Genomic DNA, 7498 nt, shown 5'->3' on the forward strand with positions numbered 1-7498 from the left:
TAAAAAAATAAGTAATATATATCAATTTTAATACATAAACAAAACACAATTCCCAGAACGTCCACTGTGTGACAATGGTTCCGGAGTCGTCAGACAATTATCACTATTCGTATTCCCTCTCCTTCCTGTGTGGAGGTCGCGAATCGTTGTTTTGGAGGACAGTTCGTCGCCCTCGTCTATAGTGGAGCTTTCTTTTTCCTTCACACAAATCCATCGGTCACCCTTATAAAAAAAAACCATGAAGGGTATCTTGGATTTAAGTGCAGAGGAGGCTGGAATGTCCGTTGTGGGTATTCTGACGGCAGTATCACATAATATGTTTAAGAACCGACCCGTCTATGCAGGTAAAGTATTGGAGGGAGTCGGAACCAGCGACCCCCACCGCGATTTAGATTTCTTATTTTGTTTTTTATATGAATTCACTTTTTTGATATTGCTCTTGAAAAATGTTATTTCTTCCCTGCCACCTCTTTTTCATTTCTTTTCATTCTTCTGAAGCAAACCTATGATCAAAGACCATCCAATTGTAACCATCGTTACCGTCAAGGAAGGTCATACAGTTGACTTCGTTATATACAACACTGGAGGATAAATGTGTAAGATAGGTAGAGAGAAATCACTTGACAACTGGTGTTAGTTTGTTTACGTTCCCGCCAATAGCAATTCGGCATAAAAGAAGTCGATAGCATAAATACCAGACTTAAGTACTGGGTACTACCTAAGAAGAGTGGTCCCGGTGCGCGTACTCGCGCATCCACGCTCGCTAATCGTGATTAGTCGATCCTACAACGACTACCTAGCAAAGTAAATAAAACACAAAATAAATAATTTTTGTACTGTGGGACGATTTACCTTCGAAACAGGTAGAAGAATAGATACGGGTAAATTCTTTTACACCCGTCTCCGAACTCACGGAGGAGGAATCGGTATGTTGTTACCCTCTGTGGGAGAATAGTTTTTTTTAAATTGACTTTTTTATGTTTTGCCCACAAATTCCATGCCCTTCTAGTATTTTTTTTCTTCCGCCGCTAATTATATGACCATTCCATTCTAGATGTTTAGTCAATCATATCTACTTCACCTCGTCCATTACTAGAACCTATTCCACGCTTTCCTGGTTCCATCAGCTCATTAGCACTAGAATAAAGATCACTGTAATTTGATCTTTCAAAATAAACCGAAAAATAGCGCAGCACTTTTTTTGGAAATTAACCGAAACCCTGCTATTAAATTAATTAGAAAGGAAGTTGTTTAAACTCCTATGAGATTTGTTAAAGCAAACCTATGATCAAAGACCCTCCAATTGTAACCATCTCGTCTTTACATCAGGTAAAGGTACGTTGGACTACATTGTCCAATGTACCTTACTTGCTAGCATTCCAACCAAGTCTCCAGTTTGAAGATACTTTCCTCTTAGAGGCCATGAGAACTGCCATTCTACCTGGCCTAAAGGTAAAAAATGTCTTTTAACAATTCTAGGTCTTGCTGTAAGGAATGGTATTCTGTTGATGTTTGCATGTTTATACATTAGGGTGTTGTCTCCTGAAAGTATTAGTGAGGAGGTAATGACAGTAGGCAAGTCATTTATGTACAACAGGAATAACAATAGCCCAAATACTAAATCTTAAAGCTGTAATATTTCTCATATCATAGGGGTTACTGCAGATTTACTATCATTCACTATTGCTTTTGGCCTTCTGCCCTTTAACCTGCTCCCTCTAATCCATTCTGGAGTTTAATTTTGTAGTGCTTGCATCCATCATCATCATTTAACACCTACTTTTCCAAGATTGCATGAGTCAGATGGAATCTGTTGAAGCAGATTATCCAAGCAAGGTAATATTTTCTCCTTAGCTAGACATGTTTTTTCACAGGAGACTGGAAACAAACCTTGTTTGAATGATGAGGATTCTTGTTTACAACCATCTCATGATGTCTAGACAAGAGTATACACACAACAGGCTTCTTTCGGTTTCTGTCAAACAAATCCACTCACAAGGCTTTGGGCAACCTAATGCTATGATAGCTGACACTTACCTTTGGTGCTATGCAGTTGATTGAACCCACTAACCATTTTGGTAATAATTCTCTGTGGCCAGACATGTTTTCATGGAAGATTGGAAACAAAGGACACCACTTGTGTGACAGTGATGTTCCTTTACAACTATCACACAATATCAAGGCAAAGAGACACAAATATATACATATATACACACATACACAATAAGCTTCTTTGTTTCTGTCTACCAAATTCACTCACAAGGTTTTGGTTGGCCAAGGCTATAGTAGAAAATACTTTCCCAAAGTGCCATGCAGAGGGATTGAACCCAGAACTGTATGGTTAGGAAGTGGACTTTCTGGAAGTGGTCAAATTTAGAGCCCCCTTTCTTTGTGCATGTGACATTTCTTTGTGCCAGTCTGCAAGAACGTTTGTGGTGTCTAGTGAATGTTACTTTGTCTGTTACTATTGGTGCGATATCATTAGATAACAAGGCGGCAAGCTGGCAGACATGTTAGCATGCCGGGCGAAATGCCCAGCAGTTTTTCATCTATCTTTACATTCTGAGGTCAACTTTGCCTTTCATCCTTTTGGGAGTCGATAAATTAAGTGCCAGTTGTGAACTGGGGTTGATCTAATCGACTGGCCCCTTCCCCCAAAATTTTAGGCCTTGTGCCTAGAACAGAAAAGAATATCATTAGGTAAGTCATTCTAATAAGTTAGGGAACAATCAGGTCTGGTCCTTGGATTGTTTAGCAGGCTTAGGATTCCTTGTGTGCTCACCAGACCCATGCAAAACTGATAACAATTTTCCATATAGTTTCCGTTTACTGTTTCCACGCCCTCGACATTAGTTGGTTTAAGGTTTTAATGGTAGAAGACACTCAAAGTACAGCAGTGGGACTGAACCCGAAACTACGAGGTTGCAAAGCGAACTTTTTAACCACACAGCCATGCCTGCCCCTGAGAAAAGCTTATTATGGCATCACATTGTCAAAGGGTTTGAAACATCACTTTGCGGGCCAAGGATATTTGCTGCAGCAGATCTGGTGACTTCATTAATCAGTTGAAACTTCAACAATTCATTTATCTCCTTGTTTAACCCTGATTGTGCAAACCTGTAATCAAAACCATTCCAGCCATAATGCACAGAGGGAGATTTGGCTGAGGTTTCTTCATAGGTTGGTCATTTATCTGTAGTTCTGCTTGGTCAATGAAAAATGCTGCTTTAGATTAAAACTTGGTTTATCATTTTTTTTTACTCTTTTACGTGTTTCAGTCTTTGGCCTGTGCGACCATGTTGGGGCACCACCGAGAAGGGTTTTAGTCAAACAGATTAATCCCAGTTCTTATTTTTAGGTCTGGTACTTATAAGTTGCTTTTGCCGAACTGCTAAGTTATGGGGGATCAAGCAAACTAATGGTTATTAAGTGGGGGTGTGAAGGGAAAAACAAGATCGAAGGGTCCTGTCAGTCCTATTTTTTGGGTCATTTTCCATCAACTTTAGAGAGTGTAAGTGGTGTCAAAACAGAACTAAAGAGGCCTCTCAGCCTTACTTTTTCTCTGCTTGTTTACCATTCACTTATCGATTAATGTCCACTTTCCGTGCTGGCATGGCTTGGACAGTTTGACAGGGACTGGTCGGCTGGGGAGCTGCCCAGGTCCCACTTGTCTATTTTGACATGCTTTCTACAACTTGATGCCCTTCCTCACCTTGACAACAACCACTTCAGTGTACTGGGTGTTTTTTATGCGGCACTGGTTTGGGAACTTTTACATGGCACCAGCACCCACAAGAAGGAACTCTCAACTGAGGGAAGTAGGACCTACCTGTATTAATGGCCACACTTTTACTTAGCTTGACATGCTTTGTCAAGCACAGCAAACTGCCAGGAGCCTTGGTTCCTTATCATCTCCTCTGTGAGTCTTGTTTTAATTCTTTAGCATTCAGATCGTTTTGAATGAAGCATGCATTATTTTGTAGCTTTGAGATTTTTGAAGAGGTAACTATTAATTTTTAGAATAATGATATTCTAGGGTTAGTTTCAGAGGCCAGATCTGGCCAGTTTTAACATAAAGGTAGAATATTTTGGCAGGATATGGCTGGTTTAAATGCTGAATGGTTAAAAATTGAAAAAAGGAAACATAAGCTATGATAGTTAAAGGTCTGGACTAATCTGGGCTCACAATGGTATCATAATTCATTTTCAAAAATAATGTTTATATCAATTTTTATAGACTTAGACTTTATTTATTGCATTATCAAACAGATAAGGTAAACTGACTTGTTTGGTTCATCATTCTGTCACAGGTATCTTGTTAGGATACCTGCCTACATGTGATAACTCCCTTGGCCCTTAACAAGGGCCATACATGCAGATAAGAATAATATGCACTGCAGACTCACAAAGTAGATTGATATATACCTGATGATATAAAAATGAAGATCATGCTGTCATGGGTTGGACAGGACCTAATGGGTCCAAGGACTGCTTCATGCTCCAGTGTCTGCTTTGGCACAGTTTCTCCTGCTGGATGCCCTTCTTAATAACCAACCACTCTAAAGCATGCACTGATTACTTTCATTGTGCCATCTGCACTAGTGAAGTGTCCATGCAGCTTGAAAGACTGAGGGTGTTAGAGATGAAAGGGACTGAGCAGAACAGGCTTCTTGGTGTAAGGAAGCTATATGTGTGTCCACAGTTTAAAAGAGAGTATAGGGGTGACAGGGTGGAGCTTGGAAGCAGTAAAAAAAATAGTAAACTAACTATCTGTATATATCATCATCATCACTGTTTTATGTTCATCTTCCTGGCATGAATTGGACGGTTTGACAGGAGGTGGTAAGCCAGAGGACTGCCCCAGACGCCACTGGTTGTTTTGGCATGGTTTTTTACTGCAAGATGTCCTTCCTAATGCCAACGATTTTACAGAGTGTATTGACTCCTTTTTTCTCAGGTACCATTAAAGAGAGACACCTTTTAATAAAATTCTATAGCACTGTAATCTCACAAAGATGCATAATATTTCTTACTCTCTTTACTCTGTTTTACCTGTTACACCCATTTGACTGCGGCCATGCTGGAACACCGCCTTTAGTTGAGCAAATCGGCCCCAGGACTTATTCTTTGTAAGCCCAGTACTTATTCTATCGGTCTCTTTTTGCCAAACTGCTAAGTGACAGGGACATAAACACACCAGCATCGGTTGTCAAGCAATGCTAGGGGGACAAACACAGACACACACACATATACAACAGGCTTCTTTGAGTTTCTGTCTACCAAATCCGCTCACAAGGCTTTGGTCAGCCTGAGGCTATAGTAGAAGACACTTGCCCAAGGTGCCACAAAGTGGGACTGAACCCGGAACCATGTGGTTGGTAAGCAAGCTACTTACCACACAGCCACTCCTGCGCCTAACGTATATCTACTTAGGTACAAACTGTAAAAATGGTAGTAAAAAAAACCTGCTACACTGTGTCAATCAGTAACAAATCTGATATTGTTTTTAACTTTTTTTTACAGGCATTCAGCGTCACATTGCTTTTGGTCTTATTGGCTTGTATCTGGGCAACTTAATTAAGAATTATCGCCTTGATTACAACCGCAGAAAGTGGATTTACATAGAGGATTATATGGCAAAACATCCAGAAAGGTTTCCTGAAGCTCGTAAGTATTGAATTATTAAACAAAAAATTAAAATTTAAATGGTTATAATATATCAAACTTAGTATTGCATCAAATAGGTCCAGTTTTAAATTATTTTATACGAATATTAATTAATGACCATCCCAGTCATAAGTTGAATAATAAATTTGGTCAGGAAATCCAGAATGTCTGGCAAGAGTAGAAATGCAGAGTTTTATAACTGTTCACCCAATTTTGTATACTAAACAAGGGTAGACACCATTTATTGAAGCAGATTTTCTACAGCCGGATGCCCTTTCCATCACCAACCTTTACCTGTTTCCACAGAATATTGGAAATGAATGACACTGCTTGTTGGATGGTGACAATCATTTACAAGCATCAGGCTATATCAAGACAAGGAGACACAGACACATATATATGACAAGCTTCTTTCAATCTACCAAACCCAATCCCCTGGTTGCCCTCGGGCTACAATAGAAGATGCTCATGCCCAAAGTGCCATAGAGTGGGACTGAACCTAGAACCGCGTGGCCTAAACCTTGTGAGTGGATTTGGTAGATAGAAACTGAAAGAAGCCTACTGTGTGTATTTGTGTAGCCATCACCTGTTGGTTGTAAATAAGCATCAGTTTCATAGTTCCTTCCCAGTTTTCTGTGAAAAATATATTACCTTGCTTGGAAACAAATGGGGTTTGGTGAAAGAAAGGGCATCTGGTCTTAGAAATCTTGCCTCAGTGTGTTCTTTCTTACTCTAGGTACCAGGCCTGAAATTTTGGGGGCGGGGGCTAGCTGATTAGATCAACCCCAGTCTGCAACTGGTACTTAATTTATTGACCCCAAAAGGATGAAAGGCAAAACCAACCTCAGTAGAATTTGAACTCAGAACGTAAAGACAGACGGTGTGCTAACGTTTCTGCCAGCTCGCTGCCTTTGTCTCAGTATATTCTGTGAGACCCATGCAAGCATAAAGACATTGGCATTAAAAATGGTATCTTCAAACATGTTGAGCAACTAGTGGACATACCAACATCACCACTGCTTTGCTCAAGACATTGGCCAGACCCAGGGCTATAGAGAAGACACACAAGGTACTGTTCTGTGGGACTGAACACAAACTCCCATACTTAACAAAGAAGAGATGACAAAGAAATAAACGATTACCTCATGAACTGCCTTAGCTCACAGCTGTTTCCACTACAAATTGAGGTGGACTCATAGTTGAGTGTATATATTAGTGACAGGTAGTATTAATAGTGAGAGGTAATATTTATTCCCACTTAAACATAAATGTTCTGTTAGAACAAGCTATACTGTGGTGGATATCATGAGGGAAACTCTCATATAGGCTTTTGATGCTGGATACATGCTTGTTTATATTGCTAGCATGGAAAACAGACATTAAACGATGATGATGACTGATGTTGGTGGCACATAAAAAGCTCCCACTACACTCTTGGAGTGTTCGGCCTTAGGAAGGACATCCAGCTGTAGAAATCTTACCAAATCAGATTGGAACCTGATGCAACTCCCCAGCTTACCAGTTTTTAGTCAAACTGTCCAACCCATGCCAACATGGAAAACGGATGTTAAATGACGATGATATTATATATAATGTAATATGGTAAAACCTTTTCAAAAATAACATCTAGATACTGTGTTATATATTATTTAAATTGCTTTTTTTTTTTTTGTTTCAATTCTTTCATTGCAGCCAAGTTACTGTACAAAGACGTTTTGCTCCAGTGGAGACCAGTACGATAAATTTTTATGCCAGACCATTTTCCTGCAGAACTAATAACTTTTATTGTATAAAGTTTAATTTAAAATAAAATAAAAAAAGAAAGCATATG

The sequence above is a fragment of the Octopus sinensis genome, linkage group LG13 (assembly GCF_006345805.1).
Source record: "Octopus sinensis linkage group LG13, ASM634580v1, whole genome shotgun sequence".
Classification (NCBI taxonomy): Eukaryota; Metazoa; Mollusca; class Cephalopoda; order Octopoda; family Octopodidae; genus Octopus; species Octopus sinensis.